Here is a 22,174-nt window from a genome sequence, read left to right as displayed (position 1 = left end):
TATCATGAAGAGAGAATAAAAAGCATCCAGTAACAAAATCAATCAATAAACATTTATTAAGTGACTACTTTGTGCCAGGCACTGTAATAAGCTAACATTTATATAGCGTTCTTTTTTTTAAAAAAAGGTTTGTAACATACTTTTTATATATAATCTCATTTTATTCACGTGCGCACACACACAAACCCTTCAATATAGGTGCTATTCTACAGATGAAGAAATTGATGTTTAAAAAGGTTAAGTGACCTATCCAGGGTCAAACAACCACTAACTATCTCAGGAGGAATGTGAATGTAGATCTTCCCTCAAAGTCCCAAATTGTAGCTGCTACCACGTATATATATGAGCAATGTGACCGTCTTCAAATACCCAGGGTGCCAGCAAATGGCACAGGATTTCTGGGATTTCCTGGCCACCACTGAGTTCCCTCTAGCTCTTTAGCTGCATCAACAGTGCAGATTCCCTTACAGACCACCAGACAAATATTCCAGGAGGCTTTGATCATTTCCAAGAGTTTTGGAGTGGGAAGGCATCTTAGAGATCATTTTACCCATCCTCCCAGGCCTTTGCACAAAACCTTCAATGACCATTTCATTGCTAGCAGATGCAAATACAAACAGCTCAGTCTAATATTTACAGCTGCACACAAGTTGACCCCTCCTACCTTATCTTACATCACTCTCTAGTTAAAAGGGTCTATACTCCACTCAACCAGGCTCTTAATACATGATGTTCATTCCTGCCTTTGTAGCTTTTCTCAGGATCTCTCATTAATTATAAGAGCTAACAAAGGCAAACTCGTGGATAGAGCACCAGTCTGGAGGACCTGGGATCAAATCCAGCCTCACATACTTACTAGCTATGTGACCCTGGGCAAGTCACTTAATCCCAATTGCTTCCCCCCAAAACCCCCAATAATAATAGCTAACATTTGTAAGTTTTGCTTTAAGGTTTGTTAAGTATTTTCCACATATTTATATTATCTGATTCTTACAACAGTCCTTACATAGGAGGGTCTGAAAGATTAATGAACTTCTTGATCACAAAGTAAATGTCTGAGATGGGATTTGCACTCAGGTCTCTGCTGACCAGAATTTTCCACCCCACACCATGTTGTTTTTTGATTTCAGGTGAATTCAAGCCTGTCAGGGACCACAGGAGCTTTGAGGGAGCTGGCTTTTCCTCAAGATTGTTCTGCATCTGCAGAAGTAGGAAGAATGTGGGAAGTGTCTTGCCCCTCTCTTCTGGTAGAGAATGGATAAGGTTTTTTAAAAAAGTCATTATGATCTCCTCCCTCCTCATTCCTTTAGACTTAACTGGCAGTTTCTCTGCAGTATATTTTTGTTTCTAATCAGAAACAAGCAAGTGATTAATTTTTTCTTTCTGGTTCATGTGTATGTGAGGTGAGAGTGACTAGCTTTATAGATATTTGGGTTCCGTTTTCCCTAGTCCAGGGGAGAAAACTGAGGCATGGGCAAGGTGATGAGTGAGGGATGGTGGGAGGTTGTATTTTTTCCATGTAAACAAATCATTAAGACCTAATATTCCCAAATCCTGAACAGGAAAGACCTTATTTAAACCAATTTAAACTCTAGGGCAGTACAGACATTTGTCTTATGTTCTGTTGTTGTGGGGGGTTAATGGGTCATGGGTCAGAGCATTAATCAGTGACTGTGGAGCAGAAAAGAGATGCTAACCCTGGGTGAAATATGAGGCTGCTGTCATGGGAACAGGAGCACAAGCAGAGCCTTCGAAAGGCGCCTTTTTGACAAAAGCCACCAGCAAGCAGGAGAAATTCTAATAATTAAAGCTTTGTTCCATATGCATGATTCAATTTTTTTCCTCCTCTAAATTCTTTTTCACTTCGGAGTACTGTTTGAATTGACTGTGGGAATCATAGTCTGAATTCTCCTAAACATAAATTCAGCAAAGCCGAGTCATTTATTTTTATTTTCATTTTTTTCTTTTTCTTTTTTCCCCTTCTAGTCAACCTTTTCTGCTGAAGGCTCTGGGGATGATATCAAGTTGTCCATCAAATGCCATTTCATTATTGTACTGGCTGCTGCTTATTAAGAGTGATGGCAATGAAGCAGGTAGGATAATCTTCTGGCTTTCCAAGGATCTCTAATGGCTCCCCAGCTGCCATGCAAGACCTTTATGTTTATCCCCTAAAGAATGGATGAATTCAATTTCAATTATTTCAATTCTGCTTTAATTTTAAACATACTCTCTCTTGCTCTGCCCTTCAGTTGATTCTATCCAATTCAACAGGTATTCATCAGATATCAATGCTGAACTAGACTGGACCTTGGACATAACATAAATCACGCTATCCATTTTACACAAGAGAAAACTGAGGCCCAGGGAGGTATAGCAATATAGCAATTAAGGTAGAGCTTGATTCAAGGATATTGAAATTTATTGGAGGGGGGAGAAAGGGGCACTAACAACACTTTCGATCCTTCAGAGACCTAGACAACTGAACTTAGTATCTAGTTAGCAAGAACATGGGCAAATAAAGGAGTGATTTATGATTTTTTAAAGCACATAAAGACCCTGGTGTGGGAACTCTCATTATCAAAAGCAGAATGACATCCCATCTGTGATTTAGTGAACAAGTTTGAGAGAGCTGTCTGAGAAACACTAAAGTTTAATGACTTGCCTAGAATCACATGGCTCTTAAGTAGTATCGCAGGTGAGATCTGAACCCAGCTCTTCCTGAGTCCTAGCCAATACTCTTATCAATTAAGCAATTTTCTCTCTTACTTACCAGATCATTAAAATAGGAGACTACCAAAGAGAAGCTCTTTTCCCATGGTGACTGTACCCCAGGTCAACTCATCCTTGTTTAGGCCTCATGCTTCCTCTACTGACCCCTCTAGACTCTCTAGCAGTGACTTTATGTCACCTCTCTTCTCCAAAATAAATTCACTTGTATTCTTAGAGGCATATTTAATGCCATTTGCAAAGGGGCAGCAACTTCTAACTGTGACTTTGAAGAGAGGTAAGGTGATCTCAGAGGAGGAGGGGGAGGAGAAGGAGAAGAATGAAGAGAAGGAGAAAAAGGAGAAGGAGAAAAAGGAGAAGGAGAAGAAGGAGAAGGAGAAGAAGAAGGAGGAGGAGCACAAGAAGGAGCAGGAGGAGGAGGAGTCATGGTATGAGCAAAGACATCAAGAAGGGCTAAAAACATGAAATATTATTATCTTCTTGGTGATCCATTTCTAATTCACTGAGCTTTAGGACTCGGAGGTTTTTAAAATGTACAAAAGTGGGTGTGTGTGCGTGTGTGTGTGTGTGTGAGTGATTATTTTTTGCTCTCCATTTTTTCAATAAAACCTAGTAAGACTAAGTAATGCTTTCACTTTTAGCTATTGTAATTTGGCAAAAGAGGGGAAGAATGAAGAGGATGTATTACCATGTGATTTGGGAAGTTCATAGAATAAATTATAAAGTTTGAAGATAACTTAAGAAGGTAAACCTCTATCTATTACAGGAATATTTTTCGCTGTATAAACTAAGTCATAGTTGACCACTGATATCACCTGAATTGGTGAGGATAAACAGTGAGGAGTGTATGTGTAAGAGAGAGAGATAGAGATAGAGACAGAGAAAGACAGAGAGACAGAGAGATAGAGGCAGAGACAGAGAGACACAGAAACCCAGAGATAGAGACAGACAGAAAGAGACTACGAGAGACAGAGAGAGAGTCAGAGGGGGAATATTGGGAAAGTGAGGAAAAAGAATAAAAAGCTTTATTATAGGAGTGTCATAAAAAAAGAATAAAACGCTTTATTGTAGGAGTGTATCCTAAATAGTCCTCATGGATCATTTTTGTCATTATCATTTTATATTGAACATATATTGGGAGGCAAGGTGAGGTTGAATGGTACAGTGGATGGAAAACTGATGTCTGAATCAGGAAGCTCTAGATTCTAGTTCTGTTTCTGTTACATTCTTGTTGGGTGACCTTGAGCAATTCACTTCACCTCTCAACCCCACCCCACCTCCCCAGTATCTCTAAGACTGTAGTCTAAAAGTAAAATTGCTGATCTGCATTGATGGAGGGAGCTTCCACAGTAGAAGTTCCTTACAACTATGATTTTTTGTGTCACAGGTTTTGATTCCTAATGGGAAGAAAATGAGCTCTTACTCTATGGAAGGCATTGTCAACAATTCATCCTAAAATATGCTAAAATGTGAACTTTTGGATGAGCTGTTTGAGACTGCACTAAGGGAAGCCATTTAGTGCAGCCTTTTCTCTGAAATAACAATTCTCTTGAGTACTCAAAGTGTGTGTGTGGCAGGGGGGGGGTGGGGGTTTGGTTGGTTGGTAAGTGTGCTGCAAAGGACTGCTTCAAATGAAGCAGAAATGGTCTTTGCAACAAAAAGTCACAGGACTTGAGGGAAGATTTTGGCATCTTACATACCATTTTAGTGCTGTACTCAAAGACAGGAATATCTGTCATTAGGGTGAAGCTTGAGGAAGGGACAAAGGGAAGCCATGTTGCCCAAGTAGGCTGAATTAAGCTCTTGTGTTTCAAACACCATTTCTATTCAAGGTTGTTTTACATGGACTCTGGAAACTGCCTGGATCACATTCAACATTGGCAACAGGGAAAGCGGCTGCCATCAGAATCAGGGGTATGGAAAAATAAAAATCCCTTATGTTCCCTTGAGTGAGATGAAAAATATAGTTTTCAGAGTTGCCCTTTGACAAGGTATAACCGTTGCTCAAAGGAAAATTGTGTAGAGGATTAAAGTTTCAAGACTGTACAAAGAAACAAACCTTGTTTATGTTGGGGCAAGGAAAGTTGCTGGAGCTAACTTCTGTTTTGCTAAGAGATTGTACTTATCATTTCCTGTCAGGCTCCAAAGACACACAAAATGCAAGGATTCTATTTGTATCAATCCAAAGGGGATGTAGTGTGTGTGTGCACACATACACACACACGCACACACACACACATTCTGTGTTTTTTCACATGGCCTTTTTTGATGCCCAGAAGAGAAATCTGTTAATTTGTTATTTGAGGGATTTAGGGAGCAGTATGGCCACTTTAAGTATTTAGAATGTGCTGTATACCCTTTTGAGAATGGGATCCCCTTTAATTTCTTCATGAAACAACACATACTAAAAGACATCATGGAGGGTGTGCAAGACCAGAAAGTGAAATGAGTCAGTTACCGTGTGAGAATAAAAGATGACAGCATCTCTAGCATCTGTGGGATATGGAAAGAAACAGAGGAAAGTCTTCAGTGTGTTGAACCTATCCTTCATGAGGAAATGATGGAAGGATGAATACAAGAATAACACAGCATGAGAAAGTGTGGTTGGATGGTATCTGCATTTGAGGGAATGTCTGCTGAGATGAGTGGATGGATCTGTTGAAGAAATGCCCATTGGAGTATGATAGTAAGAGTCAAGGGGCACACTCCTGCTCTTGTTCTGAGCATTATATTAGTGCAGCCTAAGCTTACAAGAGTTTTTTGGGAAACACATTATTACACTGTTGACTTATACAGAGCTTGCAGTTCACTAAAATTCCAATTTTTAAAAATTTCCTTATGTTAAGGGCAGATTAACATATATATGTGTGTATATATATTTGTGCATATATAAAAACATATATGTATATATGTGTGTGTCTCATACAATGTTTTACATATATATATGTATATGTATGTGTGTGCCCCTATACAATGCTTTAAAGCAATGCTTCATAAACTTGTTAGCTACAGATCTTTCCATAGGGTTTGAATCATCAAATGTTGAACTGTGACTCAGCTACAAATTCTCTAGGTGACTTTGGGTCATAGAATCACAGAACATCAGAGACTGAAAGGACCTCAGTAGTCATCCAGTCTAGCCCAAAATAGAATAGAAATCTCCTTTATAACCTTCCCACTTATCTGATGCTTTTTTGAACCATTTGTCTTCAAGTTTTAAAGGGTTTAAAAGATTGTAGAGGTCATAAGGTCAAAAGATCACAGATTTAGGGTTGGAAGGGAGGTTAGAGGTCATCTAGTTAGAGGTCATCCTTACTCTCCAAATGAGGAAATTGAGGCTCAGAGGAGTGAAATGACTTGCTCAAGATCACACAGGAAGCAAGTGGGATTATCTAGTGCTATTCCTCTCTCATGCAGGGATATGGCAATCTTGACGGCTGGTCATTTAGATGCCCTGCAAGATTTTGAGTTAGCAAGGAGCTCACTGTCTCACAAAACTTTCCATTCCATTACTGGATAGGTCTAATTGCTAGATAGTTGTTAGTTAGGCTGAGCCAAAAACTACTTCCCTAAAATTGCCCCCAAGGGGTACTAATTTCGTTCACTAAATCAGTATAGAAAAAATGGAGTTCTTTCTTTGCATTACAGTCCTTCCAATATCTGAAGCAAGCCATCATGTTCCATCACAATCTTTCCTATTACTTCTTTTCAGCTCATTCTCATTGGTTATAGTCTTTAGAGTTCTCATCATCCAAGCCAGCTTTGTTTGGATGACCTTTGTCTTGTCAATGCCCCGCCTAAAATATGGTACCCACGCCTGAAAGTGATAGGCCAACCAGTGCTGAGTAGGGGGGTTCCATCTTATAGTACCATGCCACTACTTTACCTCTTTGTTCAGGATGTTATGCTTTTATTAGCAGACTATTCCCAAAGTTTGCATAATTGTAGTTAAATTTAAGCAATTAAAGATTAAAATAGCACTAATACTTTTAGGACAGCTTCTATAATTTAAGATCAAATTGACTCTTTTGGTCCACATCTCATCCTGTTGACTTACATTGAAGTTGTTTTTTCTTTTTGGAGAGAGGAAGGGAGGAGCAGAACTTTGGTTTCACTTATAATAGGAATTGTTGCTGAGGAAACTCCTTGTAATAATTCTTCTCTTTACAAATGGAGAGGTGTCCGAGGCACAGAAAGACTGAGTGACTTGCCTGGGTTCACATAACCACCAAGGGTGCTCCACTTGCAACCAGAGCTTTCTGATTCAGTGGTCAGGTCTGTCACCCATTTTCTCCATATCATACTGTTGGCTCACATAGAGCACAGAGTCTGCTAAAACTCAGTTTGGTCTTTTTTAGAAAATAGAGTTGAGTAAAAACGAACACATGTGCTGGGGTTATTTGTGATCATTTGTCTGAGAGAGATCATTGAAGTAGCTCCCTCCTAGGACAAGTTATTTGAACTGAATTGCTCTCAGGATCAGACTATTTGAACATCTGTCCTGTTGATAAGAAATTGTGTGTTTTATATTTACCTATTTAAGAAAATATTGTGTTAAAGAAGGCCTTACCACACAAGGTCATGGGTAGATAAGCAACCCAGGGCAGTTACCTCTAGGAGTCAGCTCCTCAGGGGTGCTGAATTATGCAAAGGTGACAATATTTCTCTGGAAAACCCACTGGACCTTCCTAGCCCTCTTGGCCATGCAGGAAGAAAGCAAGCAGTTTGCCTTCCCTCTAAATAACTACCTGGTACAAACTATGATTTCAGGACAGGGGGAAAGGTCTTTTGGCTACCCCTAATATACCTGCTTTACCAAACTCATTATTCCTTGAAATCCCACTATTAACCATTTATTCTATGAGGTTGTTTTCTCTTTCAGAGGCTATTTGAATAATGAATACATTTATTAAATGCTGAAAATAGACTAAACTTTTCTTGCTTCAAATATAAATCTCCTTGGGAATAGGAAAACATTTAGTCTCTAGCATTTGAATGTGAATTCATCAGGGTTCCTTCTGTGATTAGAGGATTAGGGCAGCAATATGGTCCTGGGTCCTGGAATAAAGGATTCCAAAAGAGAAAGGGTGGGAAAGGGAGGTAGGTGTATATGCCAAGGTATAGTTTAATGATGTCATAGGAAGCCTCTAATCCTAGGGGGTGGGGCTTTTGATTCTCACTGGGGTGACATCAACTGAATGGAAGAATGAGGTTGAGTAGTTAAAATGGGTAGAAACAACTATGACATTTGGTAAATAAGTTGACACTTGAAGGACTTTACCAGTGCCCACTCGTGGTTTTCAGTTGGTTTATGGTAGAATGGGTGAATGTGATGCATGTGTGGGAAAGAAAGGGTAGAGAGGGACCACATCAAAGAAGGTTTGCTGGGATATATAAAATGTAATATGTCAAACAGGCCTGTTGAAAAAGTCCCTTTATGTTCCCCAGCTCTGCAAGTGTGAACTCAGAGTGGAGGACTACAGAATATGGACTAACTGAGAATTGATTGAATTTCCCTTAGGGGAAAACTGAAGAAAAACAAGTGGTTTGGACTTTGTTGGCTTTTTTCTGACCCAAACCAGGTGCCCCAGGGTCTCTAGGTGTCATTTGGGACCCAGATGTCAAGTACATCTGTGCACAATTCAGCCCTTAATCTCAGATTCCCTTAGGGTGATACCTGATAGCTCACAGTCTGTCCTTATTTCGTTTACCTACTGCCTTGGGGACAGTAAAAACCCTAGTAACATGAGGAAGGACAAACATTCAAAGCACAGGGGGGTGGTACCTGCTGAATGAGGCATCAATGGGTTTTTCTCCATCATGTAATTTTTAGAAGCTTGTTTCATGGAGTAGGGATGTCCACTTGTCCAGCTCTATGGCAGTGTGGCACAGTGGGAATTTATCAATTCAAATTTAATGAATAAACAAAACACTGTGCAAAATGCTGGAGATGAAGACTAGCTATAACTCCTTCTACCAATATAGATCATCACTTTCTCTGAAACTAAGTTTTAGTTGTTTAGAGTGCTGAGAGTTTAAATGATTTGCCCAGGGTCAGACAGCTCATATGCCTCAGTCTTCCTATCTTCCTGACCAGCTGTCTATCCACTAATGCTGTCTCTGACTCTAGGGTTAAGAAGCCAAAATGAAACAGTTGCTCCACAAATGAGCATTGGTTAAACGCTGTCTATGCACCAAGAATTGTGTCCCTGCTCTCAGGAAGTTTTCCTTCTACTAGGAAGAATAGCCTGGAATCCAGAAGTCCCAGCTATGGCACTAATAGGGGACCATAAGTTCTCTAGCCTCAGTCTTCTTACCTATAAAATGGAGGGGGGGGGGGACACACCTCCAAAGCCTCCTCTAGCTCTAAAACCCCTGCTGCCTTGGGGACATGCAAACATATCAAAATGTTGGTTAGTTCTTGTGTAATAGGATTTTAAAATTTGGCGCGTGGAGACTTAGAGATCATTCATTTTATGGATGAGAAGACAGTAACATGGAGATCCAGCCATGACAATCAACATAGTCAATGACAGAGCTGGAACTACAACACACACCTCCTCACTCCTCAGACATTGTTGGTTCTACACCGTACTGTGGGATACCTGGTAACTTTCTTTCTGACAGGCGTCTGCTATTCTGTGCCTACCTCTAGCTGAAATCATTTTGGATTGATTACTTCCTTGAATTTCCCCAGAGAGAGTCTGCCAGGTCCTTCACTGGAGAGAAGCTGGGCCTCAGTCTATCCCTTTTGTGTAGAGTGATTGAATTAATAAAAGGAGATTAAATCACCTTGGTGCCTTGGTCTTCTTTATTAGCTCTTTGCTAATGACTAAGGCAGAGATGTTGATTTAGTTCCCCATTGGGAGAAAAGTCTGGTCAATGAGGTGAAGGGGCAAGAGGTCAATCCTTAATCCATTAGTTCAAGAAAGGTCAGAGTAGATCCCAGAGATGCAGTGAAATTTCCTTGCTCACTTCCCTTTTCCTACCAAAGATGAGTGCTTCCAGCCTAGCTAAATCTTACTCATCCTCCGAGACCTAACTCAACCCACCTTCTCTGTGTTTACTTCTAATAATGGAAGGAAGGGAGTGGCAACTTGAGATGTGATGGATTGATAAGTACTTATTGAAAGAAGGAGAATGGTGTAATGGGCACTGAATTTGGAGTCAGAGAAGCTGGATTTAAATAGTGGCTCATCTACTTATCCCCTAGGTTATTCACTTTGTCCTCAATGTCCTCCTATGTAAAATGAAGGGGTTAGATGAGGTGAGGGCTCCTAAATTGTTCTGTATGTCATAGAATCCTTTGGAGGAGTCTGGGGAAGCTTATGAACCCTTCTCAGAACAATGTTTTTAAATGCATAAATAAAATACAAAAGATTACAGAGAAAGTCAGTTATATTGAAATATGGTTATCAAAAATTTTTTTTCTAACTTCATAGACCCCAGATTAAGAACCTTTAGATTATGTGATCTCCAAGGCCATGGCTCTACAGATTTCATACTCCATTTAGTGTTATGAAGTGAGAAAAAAGCATAAAATATGGCCCTCTGCTATTAGGGAGTTTACAATCTGGTTGGGAAAAGAAGATATATACAGCTGAGAAGATTTCTAGTTCCCTATTCTAATGTCAAGTCCTATTTCCATAGGTGAGAAGCATCGTGCCATGGTAGATAGAAAGCACACTTAGCACAGTGGCTGGCACACAGCAGGTATTTAATAAATACTTCTTCCCTCTCTCCCCTCCTTTGGAGCTGAGAACACCTGGGTTCATTTCCTGTCTCTTACACTTACTAGCGGTGTGACCCAGAGCAAGTCATGTAAGTTCTCTAGGCAACAATATAAGTCACAGAGAAGGTGCCAGCCTGCCTTTGTGGATGGAGTTTCTTCATCTGGGAGGTCCTCATATCAATGAAACGACAGGTTGAGCTGCTTTCTGAGCACCAGTCATTGATGGGGTGCTTGGATGCATGTACTTGGGCCCCAATTCTAAAATCACATTTCTCTCTAAGAATCACATTTCTCCCTAGCCTCAAAACACTATCCCAGGCAGTTTCTCCCCAGCCCAAAGATATAGCCTGCCCCAGCAACAACTGTTATGTCCCTTCCTGATACAGCAGCCAGCTGCACCTGTAGAATTTATTAGTCTAAACCAGCTGTGTACTGTCTGAACTGGCTGTGCACTGGGTCATAATGACATTTACTGCTCACTGACCAATCATTCGTAACCTAGACTTAGACGTATGTATATACCCTTACATTTATCTTGTCTAACAAGACATTGATGAGGGCAGCCTGGTATTCCTTAGTCAGTCCTGATCCCTAGTTGACATAATGGTGTTTCAGACCTAAAACCACACCTCCATGTAGCCCTTCCCCCTTGGGCCATTTCCTGATGAATTCTGGGTAAAATACCCGCATAGTAAATACCAAAAGTGCACATTCCTTTAAAAACTAACCACTCCTTAACCACTCCCTGATCCTGCCTTGAATCACCTAGTTAGCATATTTGGTACATGTTATACTATAGAATATTCTATATAAACTTTACCTGTACCCCTCTAAGGTTGCAGGTTCCCTAAGAACTCTTGCCCTCTGAAAGGTATAATAAATCTTTATTACCTTGGCCTCAACAATGCTTGAGTCCAAGATTTCATTCCATGCAGCCTTCCCCTGGTACTTCAGCCTTTGCAGGGGTCTTACCCCATCTCCTTCCAGCTCTCCTCCTCCTCCCCCTCCTCATCTATTAAAACAGACATACTACTACTTGGTTGTTGTTCAGTTGTGTCTGACTCTTCATGACTCTATTGGGGTTTTCTTGGCAAAGATACTGGAGTGGTTTGCTATTTCCTTCTCCAGCTCATTTTACAGATGAAGAAACTGAGGCAAACAGAGTTAAGTGACTTGGCCAAGGTCACACAGCTAGTAAGTGTATGAGGTCAGATTTGAACTCAGGTCCTTCTGACTCCAGGCCCAGTGCTCTACCTACTGTGCCACCTAATTCATGTCTTTCAATGGAAGTAACATTAGATTTGGAATCTAGGACCTGCATTTGTGTCCTGGTTCTGTCATTTATTACTGTGAGACTCTAGTCTCTTCACCTTCTGGGGGCTCAATTTCCTCATCTATAAATGCAAGGATTGGATTCGAGACTTTTCAGGTCCTTCCAGCTCTTAATTCTATGATACTGTGAGCTTATGAAAGTCCTTTGTACATGTAATAATCTATGTAAGTTTGAATTGAATGGAAGTTCCCTCAAGGCAGGTTTGCATTACATTTTTCACACACACATATGCATACACACACACACGATAGATGTGGTTCATTTGTGTTACACACAAGGCAGTATGTGACACACACATACTCACACACATACACCTCCCCCCCACATACACACATGGCAGGTATGGTTCATTTGTGACACACACGTACACATATGCATACACATATGTCATTAGGGCTAAAGGAGTGTAGAGCTGAGAGAGGACAGTTTTTGCTGGAATACTCAGGGAATGTGGGAAGGGGTTTAAGAGGTTGGGGTTCTAGAGGTAGAGACACAGTAGGGCAGAAGGCATTCTGATGGGTCGAGCAGGTGGCTTGAACAAAAGTAGGAGAAAATGTACATAAGGGACAGCGAGGATGAGACTAACTGCCACTATATCACAGACACAGAGCTGAAAGGGTCAACAGAGGCCCAGGGCTGCTTGTCTGAGATGGGGTTTGAAACCAGGTCTTTTGGACCCCAGGTCCATGCCCCATCTACTATTCCATACTGCTTTTCTCATTCACAAGTCCTGAGAACTTGGGTCTTGTGAGAGGAAGGAGCACTGATCCATAGGTTGCCAGCAATGGAGTGTTGATGGAGAAAACTCAAATGCCTTGCCTTGCTTATCTCCCTCTCCTGCTTCCCCTCTTCTCTATCCCTGGCTGTGGACTAGGTCAGTTCCATTTGCAGTGAATCTTTTAACACCCACGAACATGCTGTTTCTGAATCCCATTTTCAATTATCCATATTTTCAAAAAAGAGGATTTTCATAAATTGCTTTGGAAATGTAAATGGTACAAGCAAAGCTATCTGGAACATCGTATTAATCCCATAAGCTTTCTACTTCCTTTAGAAAGGATGCTATGTCTCTCCTTCTGTCTGAACCCTTTTGCACACCCTGGCACCTATAGGACCCTACTTAAAATCTCACCCAGAGACAGCTGAAGCCAAGACATCTGTGTCTAGGAGCCAGGCCCTCTCTGTCTAAGAAAGTCTTCTTGGGCAGAGCCTTGGGGATCGGGCAGAGCTCTTGTTAATGAATTCCCAAGGAGAACCCTTTGAACTCTGGTTACAAGGGTTGCTTACTTGGCTCCCTCATCTAACTGGGCCCTGTTGTTTGCTGCAGGATGGGTGGGCCTCCCCAAATTGGCACAGAGCTGCTTCCTGTCGCCTTAGGTTACCTGGTGAGATTCCTGTCTGAAAACAGAACCTAGCATTCAATAAACCAGCCACATCTTGTCAGCCTTTGTTCATACTAAGCAAAAGCTCACCTTTGACAGATGGAGGGACTTAGGAAGAGGAGAGTCTTATTTTTTCCAGGATATTGTTTCCTCCCCTCCTCCTTCCCTTTTCTCCCCTCCCTTAAAGGCAACACAAAACAGAAGCATCATGTCACGGGGGCTTGCTATGACAACTGCTTTCACTGTCACAGACATTCCTGGCAGAGCAACCTGCTTTCCCTTTCCTTTCCTCCTCCAGTGCAGCAGTGCTCAAGTGGTCCCCCCTGTCTTCAGATACCCTCATGGGCCAACCAGCTTGCTTAGCGAACTAGTATAGGTGAGAGGCTTGATCTCTGCAGGTGGTGCCTTACCCTGTGCTGTGGCTATGGATTCAATGTGATAGATGCTAAGTTAGGAGTGCTGGAACCACTTAGTCTACAAAGGATTTTTTGATCCCTATTGTCATTTTCTCCTTCACAATGAATAGATGATATTCAAAGTCCCTTTCAAATCAAAATCCTTTGGTCCTGTACATTTCTGATCAATCCTTATAATATTGCCAAAGCTGAAGGATTTATTAAAGAGCGAAACCTGCTCAAATGTACCTCTTACAAAAAGCATTTTACCCTCAGAATCACCGACTTGCACAATGACAATTTCCTGGAAGAGATTCCAAAAAGTGATTAGATGTGATAGTTGAAGATAATGACACTCACCTGGCTCTCGAGGAACGTTTCTTATTCTTAATGGCCCAAGATACTTACGAACAATCTCTCTCTCTCTCTCTCTCTCTCTCTCTCTCTCTCTCTCTCTCTTCTCTCTCTCTTTTTCTCTCTCTCTCTTTCTCAGAGGGAAGAGGGTGGCTAGCCAGCCTCTCTGGGGATTCTCTAAATATACCCAGGGGAAATGGCCAGTCCCACAGGGGAGGAAACCCTGCCGCCCACAGACTTCCACTACGCAGGGAACATGTGCCATTAGTACTCTGTGGTCATGATGGGGAACTCCGCTCCAGTCCTCAACTTTCCTTCCTGACAGCCTGCTGATAGGCTATCTTACTTCGGGGCTTGCCTGCTCTTGGCCAGTGACTCCTGAACTCTCTCCTCCTCTCTCCCCAAAAGTGGAAGAGATTGATGAGAATATCAGATCATAGGTTGAAGAAATACCTCCCTTTATTTTTCTTCTGCTGAGCTAGCGTAAAAGCTATTTTGTTGAGTTTTTTTTTTCAGATTCAGAAGTACAAGTTTAGAGAGTGAAGCTTTTGCTAAATCATTTTAGAAGGTCACCACTAAATCTTCCTTTAAGCCTGACAGTCATTGAACAATTCTCATAACCCACCTAAGGTTGAAAGGTTTTTGTAAAGGTACAATTCCCCCAACTTACATTCCCTTCCTCCAAGCATCACAAAAGCATCAAACCCTCTTCTAGTTGAGTTCAGAATCCAACTTTTATGGTCCTTTCTGTTATGACTTATGTTTTGTCAGTGGACTCTGATGATTTTGGAGGAGAGGGTGAGGCTGGTGACTTTTCAGAGCTCTGTCTCACTTAAAACCAATTCACACTAAAGTCATCCTCATGATGTCATTGGCCCTCTTGGAGAACAAAGGAGAAAAACAATTTTCTTCAGCCTCCTTCTTATAAGATTTTTAGTAGAACAAAACCTTAGTGATCTCTTGTGCTAACTCCCTTATTTTACAGATGAAGAAACTGAGGCCTAGAGATGTTAATAGACTCTTTCAAATATGCACAGATCATGAGTTACAAAGTCAGGATTTGAATCCAGATCCTTTGGTACCAGATTCAGAGTAGTTTCCCTTGTTAATCTTAATGAGAGCTCCTATTGGGCCAGTAGAATGTTACTCCAGAAATAGAGCCAGAAGGGATTTTCAAAATAATTTAATTCAGCCTTGTCACTTTATTTAAGGAAAAATGGAGGTTCAAGGGTATTAACTACTGTAAATTCTTTAAGGCTGTATAAGTAGTAAGTACTAGAGCTATTCTCTCCCTCACTTCCTTTTCTTACTTTTTTTCTCTCTCCTTCTTGGCCTATCCCCCTTCCCCTCCTTCCCTATCTCTCCCCATTTCCTATTCCTTTCTTTTTAATCAGTCTTTCCATTTGGTGGGTGAGGAAACTGAAGCTCAGTGAGGGCACCTGCCATCCTGTGGGTATATCAGAGATAGGATTGGAACCTAGGATTTCCCAAATTTGATTCTGACACTCTGCACACTGCTTCATAATCCTACTGCATTAGACTTGTTATAGAGGTCTTCCTTTGATACCTCATCAGCACAAGGAGATGACTGGATTTTCAAAAGTTGTGCCAGCCGAGTGAAGGGGCTGGCAGTTCTATCAACCTGGAAAGACTTCCAGTGCAGGCCCAGTGATTGACTGTTCATTGAACACCAGCCAAGTGAGGTTCAGAAGCTCATGCACACAAAGTTGAATGTCAAGTGATTTTTTTTTTTTTGGCCACAGCAATTCATGAAACTGCCCAGTAAATCTTGGAGGAATTGTGATCTCTGTCAGCAAAAGGAATACTGTCCCTGATGAGATCCCAATTCCTTTGATGTATTCAGTTGTGGTGTTTGCTTTGTAAGGCCCTTGTGATAATGGCCAGACCTTGGACCTCAGGTGGGAAGGGGCACAACTATTCATTTGCTTCCACTATTCACCTGCCTCGACAGGTGCTGGGGCCTTTGTTCCTTCCTGTGTTCTCTGCTCCCACTGCTCCCACACTCCCCAATTCTCTAATGAACTAGGTGTGTGTCATTGCTATTCAGAAGTAATACACTCCTCTTAGTGCTCTTAGACAAAGCTTAAGATTTCTTTTAATGATTGGTGGTAGAGTGGGAGGGAGAAAAGGAGGTTAATGGGCATCTAGCCAGTGGGGTCTTCCTCCCTTACACATGTGACTGGAGGGACACTTGAAGGTCCCCATTTCCTCCAGTGGAGTGTCTGATTTTTCACCAACAGAAATTCATTCCTTTGGCATTATCCTTTATTAACAAGTGAAAACCTCCTCCCCCCCAACCCAGCAGAACATTGTACACAGTAACGGTGATATTGTCCAATGATCATCTGTGAATGATAGATGTTCTCATCAATATAATAATCGAAGACAGTTCTGAAGGACTCATGATGAAAAATGTTATCCACCTCCAGAGAAAGAACTGATAATGTCTGAATGCATTTTGAAGCATACTTTTAAATTTTTCCTTGTTATTCTTGGTTTGTTTTTGGTCTGCATATTTTTTTGCATCGTGTCTAATATGGAAATGTTTTGCATGATTATACATGTATAATCTATATTAAATTGCTTGTCTTCTTAAGGAGGGAGGAGGGAGAGAAGTAAAAAATGAAATTAAATTTTTTTGTTTACATGTAATTAAGAAAAAATAAAGAGAATAAGAAAAAAGTGAACCACCCACCCTGTGGAATGGCATCCAGTACTAATAAGATTTGAGTATTCAAGATGGGTCTCCAGGGAGGACTGGTCTGGGTAAGGGGCCCAGGGAACGAGGAGGTGGAATAAGGGTAATAGCTACTTGGAAACAGTGGCTCATTGGAAAAAAAGAGTGACTGAAAGAGGCAGCAGTAGATCCCACAGATCAATACCCCAACATTTTCATTTCTGTGGAGTGATAGCTCTCTCTTCCTACAACCTACTCCCCCTGCCCAGTGCCAATCATCTTCTTTCTTACATACCAAGGAGATCCTAATAGTATACTCTGATCACAGACTTATGGCAAAAGAATAATCCATAATCTTCATGGATTCTTTAGAAACATATGCCAGAAAAATATGAGCTAGAAGGGACCTTCGAGATGAGAAGGCAAATGAAAAGGAAAAATCAAAGAGCATCTCGGGAAAGCTTGGGAAACTAGGTGAATGGCAGTGTTCTTGATAGAAATATGAGGTCAGAAGGAGGTCAGATCTGGGCAGAGAGAGAGATAATAAGTTCAGTTTATGACACATTCAATTTTAGATGTTGGCCAGATAACCAAGTGGAGATTTTTGTAGATTGCTAGATAAGTGGGTCCAGAACTTACAAGAGGACCTAGATTTGGGAGGACATACTTAGAATTGTGGCAGCAAATGAGATGCCCAAGGGTGAGAATGTATGTAAAGGGAGAAGAGGACTGTGCCAAAGATAGAAATTTGAAAGAAACATCTAGTTCAAAAGGCCAGGAAGAGGGCAAAAAACCAGTGAAGAAGACAGAGGAACTATTAGAGATGCTCCAACTAGGGAAGACTATCATCTCTTAAGCAAGGGTCTAGGGGGTATCCAGAAGGCTTGGGTAGCCAACAGTATTAAATGCTTCAGAGAAGTCATGTAAGGTAAGGACTGAAAAAATAAGAAAAGAAAGAAAAAAGAAACTGAGTCTGATAGAGGAAAAGGTAATATGCTTATTTAAGGTCAAGGAAAACTAGTGTTTGTATCCAGGGTTTTCAATTCCAGTCCAATAATTCTGTTTCCACCATATCTGTCAGGAAATAAGAAGTCTGGGGCCCTATGTTTAACACAGAAACAGAGGAAGAGAAGAGGTTAGCAGGCATGATGAATAGACAGATGTTAGCCAGTCACTAGGAAAAGTGTGGTGGGAGGTGGGGCAAATGTTCCTAATGTTCCCTAGTGTACTCATTAACACCCGTGCATTTTAAGGTAGTGTTAGAACCTGATTTGATCTCTTAGCTATGATTCTGCATCATTCTGGAGAAATCATTGTATGTGCTATATCTTCTCTCTGTGGATTGTTTCCAGTTCACCCTTTATATGTGTTGTTTGTACATGGTTCTTGTAGCTTGTCTCCTCCCTTAGACTGGGGTCTCCTTGAGAGCAGGGATTGTCTTTTGCCTTACTTTGTATTCCCAGTGTTTTACACAGAGTTTGGCACAAAGTATGCATTTAGTAAATGCTTGTTGATTTAACATAATAACAATATTAATAATAATAACAATTAAAATTTATATAGTCCTTATGATGTGCTAGGCACTGTGTTGTGCTTTACAATTATTTTCTCATTTAATCCTCATAACCCTGGTTGGTAGGTGCTATTATTATCCCCATTTTACATATGAGTTAATTGATGGCAAACAGAGATTAAGAGACTTGCTCAGGGTCATGCAGCTAGTAAGTGTCTGAGACTGGATTTGAACTCAGGTCTTCCTGACTCCAAGCCTAGTGATCACATCTCCTTGAACCACTTAGTTGCCAATGGATAAAAGTCAATTAGTGAGATTGAGACTGGGACTTCTTCACTGACTATTGGTATTGTATGTTCCTTGGTCTCTGAGCAGGAGAATTTGTAATTCTTTTTTGGGGATTCCCTTTCATAGGACTTAGAGCCTGGGGGGTTGCCTTGTGTGTTTGTGCTGAGGGAATTGAGGAAAATAAAGAGGAATGGATACTTGGTCCATCTAATCTTTATGCAGCTTGTGATAATATTCTGGTGAGTAACTGAGCCTCCCCAGGATACAGACATTTCAGTCTCTGTTGGAAAATATTTAATGGGTCCAACTAATTAGAAGGGTTCAAGGATATCTGACCAGGGCTTTCCCTACTATTACCCTAAGAGGTGGTAATGGGTACATTTCTTTGATCATGCCTCATTGACATAAACGTTAGAGATCTACCACATCCAACCATGTCATTTTATAGATAAGAAAAATAGGCCTTAAAGGGGTGAAGGGGTGAAAGTGATCTGCCCAACCAAGGCTCAACAGCAAATTAGTAGAAGAACAAAGCTAAAACCCTGATCATATGTCCTCCCCCATCCCCCGAATACCTAGTTGGTTAATTGATTGAATGTATTCAGTTTAGGGGGAATGTTGATATCAGTGACCCTAGTTCTCGGGATCATGGATCATAGGTCTAGAGCCCAAAGAGAACACAAAAGCCAAATAGGCTAGTCCTCTCATTTTACAAATGAGGAAACTGAGGCCTAGAGGGACTCAACCCAAGATTCCAGTTATTATGGCATCATGTAGATACAGCTGTACAGAGGCACAAAGGTACAGGTGAAGCCAGGAGGTGGACATTAGTAGCAGCAAAAACCCACAGAAGAGGATCTGTCCCAGGAGAGTCACATATAGAAAGTTTATGTACAAGTCCAATGTGGCAGCAACTTTCTCCATTGGGGGGGAGAAAGAGAGAAAGAGAAAGAGAGAGAGAGAGAGAGCGAGTGCAGCTTCCCACAATGCAATTGGTCTTAAAGCAACAAAACAAGGAGCATAAAAAAAGTCCTGGCAAGCTTTGTGGGCCCTGTAGAAGCCACAGCCAGTGCAAAATGAAACTCGACTTTTATTTTTAGAAGTGGAAAATCACAGCTCACGGCAGTGACAGCAGGTGGCTTGTTATCACCATTCATTTGGTTCCTCTTTCTTTCAAAGTTGGACTTTATTGTGTGGCATCAAAAGATTGCTCTTAAGCCAGTACTTCTAGAATAATAATAAAATAATGATGGTGATGATGATGATGTATAGTTCATATGCATATAGTGCTCTAAGATCTGCAGGATGCTTTCCCCATAACAGCCATGTGAGTTGGCCAGTAAAACAGTTTTTCCTGTATCATGGATAATGAAACTGAGACTCATCAAAGTTATCTTCCTCTTTGCCTATAAATGGGAAAAAAGAAAAAAAAAACTTTTCCCTCTAAGCCTGTAGGGCCAGAGTTTGTTTTGCCCATAGTCAGGGTAGATGGCTGCCTCTGTGACATAATCTAAGAGCATGGGAAGAATCTCTTCCTCTTAAATATTTCCCTCTTCAATCTGTCATGGGTCACTGGAATTCTGTGATTAGACACTCATTCTTATAGGCTGAGGCATATTATGTATCTAGGGGTTGCTTTCTAGAATCTAAATGCCCCCAGAGAGGCTAACACATTAAGCCATTATCCATACTTCAAAGATCTAAGGGTGCTCCCTTCAGATCACAGCCCCTCTATAAACTAGGAAGGTGTCTTCAAGTATTATATAGTGTATGAGAAGTTCATCAACCCCTGGCCAGCCTGCTGCTGATCTTCTCTCAACAGTTAGGGTAGACATGTGGTCTACCAGTAGTTCCATATTCAAAGACTTTCTCACTCCATATTATAGAATCACAGAATTTTAGAGTGAGAAGGAACCTTAGAAGCCATCTATTCCAAGCCATATCCAAAAGAAACTTTAGGAGAACACACAGGACAAATGATGCCCACTCTTTGCATGATGACCTGCAGTAGAGGGGTGGTGGTGGTGGTGGTAAATCCATTACCTACCGTCGCCCTTGGATTGCTCTAATTTGTTTGTTGTTTCATGAAGCCTGAATTTCCTTCTTTGTAGCCTCTACAATCCCCCACCTGACTCTTACCTCCCTGGCAGTCTGATTCCTATTTCTTCCCTTCCTATGCACCTCACTCTGGTTAAACTGACCCATTGGCCTCTCTCTTTGGGGCACATTTCCCATCTTTGCCCAGGTGTTCCTCTGTGACTGGCATGCTTGCTCCCTCCTTGCCCCTGCTTCAGAGAAGTTCTGGCATACTTCACAACATGACTCAGGTTTGGATCTTCTGCATGGGGCCGTTCCTTGGTCTTCCAGTCAACAAGTCTCCCTCAACCTTATAACATTTTGTATGTACTTATTTACAGCTCCTAGATCTGCCCTTTGGGGTCAAGTGAAGCATTTCTCTAGGAGAGCTTATCAAGTACTTGAAGATAGTTCTCAGTTACCTTCCTTTCCCCTCCTCCCTCACCCTCATCCCTCCTCTGGGGTAGGATCTGAGAGAGTTTGTGCCTTAGTGGATAAGCCTTTGGGAATCTCTGGGTTATCTGCACATCACAATGGGGCATTTGACTGAGATTTTAGTGGAAGAAACCATCTGTATTGACTAGAGGAGAGCCTCCCTCTCAGTTGTCTCTCAGGTTCCAGGAGAAACCAGCGCTATAATTCTTTCTATAGGACCAGCAACTAGGTGGTGCAATGGATAGAATGCTGGGTCTGGAGTCAGGAAGACCTTAGTTCAAATCCAGCCTTAGACACTTAGTAAATATGTAACCCTGGATAAGTCACTTAACCCTGATGGCCTCTGTTTCCTTATCTGTAAAACGAGAGGGAGAAGGAAATGGCAAACTACCCCAGTATCTTTGCCAAAAACCAAAACCCAAATGAGGTCACCAAGAGTCAGACAGGACTGAAACAAGAACAGAAAAAGATCAGCCAATTGTCTTGAATCTACTGAAAGCCATTATTGTCTTACATAAATTGGATTTAGTAGGCCACCTAGCAAGGCTTTAAGGTAATAGGACTTTGGCCAGTCACTTTACTTTTTTGATGTTGGATCTCTATCTCTCCCAAGCTGGAAACTGACATGGCTACTCACACAACTGACCTTACTGCTGATTGGCATGGGACCTTCAAGCCACTCCATTTCTGTACCAGTTTGACCACTCCTTTGGCAGCCTCGTGGCTTCAATCTGTTAAAACTGAATTATACTGAAAGTTTCCAGCCATGAATGCAGACATAGTTTTGTTCATAATTTTGGTCTGAGTTGTTCACTCAGGTGAAAATATCCCTCAATTTAAGACAACTCAATGTCTACTCCATTCCCTGTGTTGCTGTAGGCACTATGGGGGATTTAGAGATGGGCGGGATCATGAAGACCATGGAGTAAAATGCTTTCACTTTATAGACTCGACTCAAAGTGGTTTAGTGACTTGCCCAGGGTTATTCAGCTGTTATTAGCAGAGCTGACTCAAACCCAGGATTTTTGATTCCTCGTCCAGAGCTCTTTATACTGTATTGCTCTGTCCTTTGTAGAGGTAAACAGCCAATCCCTGCCCCAGAGAAATGTATGATCTTGTTGGAGATATGAAATTATATGTGTGTAACAGAGAAAAGTGGGAGGGGTATGGTGATCATTAGATACCCAAATGAATGACATATACTTGTATTTTGCCTACCTCTTGGTCCTTTAGGGAACCTA

General features: G+C 41.3%; 1 protein-coding gene across 2 annotated transcripts in view; it reads right to left on the bottom strand.

The window, feature by feature from the left end:
- Positions 1-22,174, bottom strand: part of RASGEF1A (RasGEF domain family member 1A) — a 328,207-nt gene that overhangs the window by 71,504 nt on the left and 234,529 nt on the right. Inside the window, exon 1 of one of the 2 annotated variants that reach the window (XM_072628008.1) lies at positions 13,930-14,004. The exons of the other annotated variant lie outside the window; for it this stretch is intronic. The gene's annotated coding sequence lies outside the window, so the exon portion shown is untranslated. Of the gene's footprint in view, positions 1-13,929; positions 14,005-22,174 lie in introns of those variants that run through there. 2 annotated transcript variants of the gene reach the window in all.

The sequence above is a fragment of the Notamacropus eugenii genome, chromosome 1 (assembly GCF_028372415.1).
Source record: "Notamacropus eugenii isolate mMacEug1 chromosome 1, mMacEug1.pri_v2, whole genome shotgun sequence".
NCBI classification, from domain to species: Eukaryota; Metazoa; Chordata; class Mammalia; order Diprotodontia; family Macropodidae; genus Notamacropus; species Notamacropus eugenii.
The sequence above is the reverse complement of the archived record's forward strand: the minus strand, read 5'-3'. Positions and strand labels throughout refer to the sequence as shown.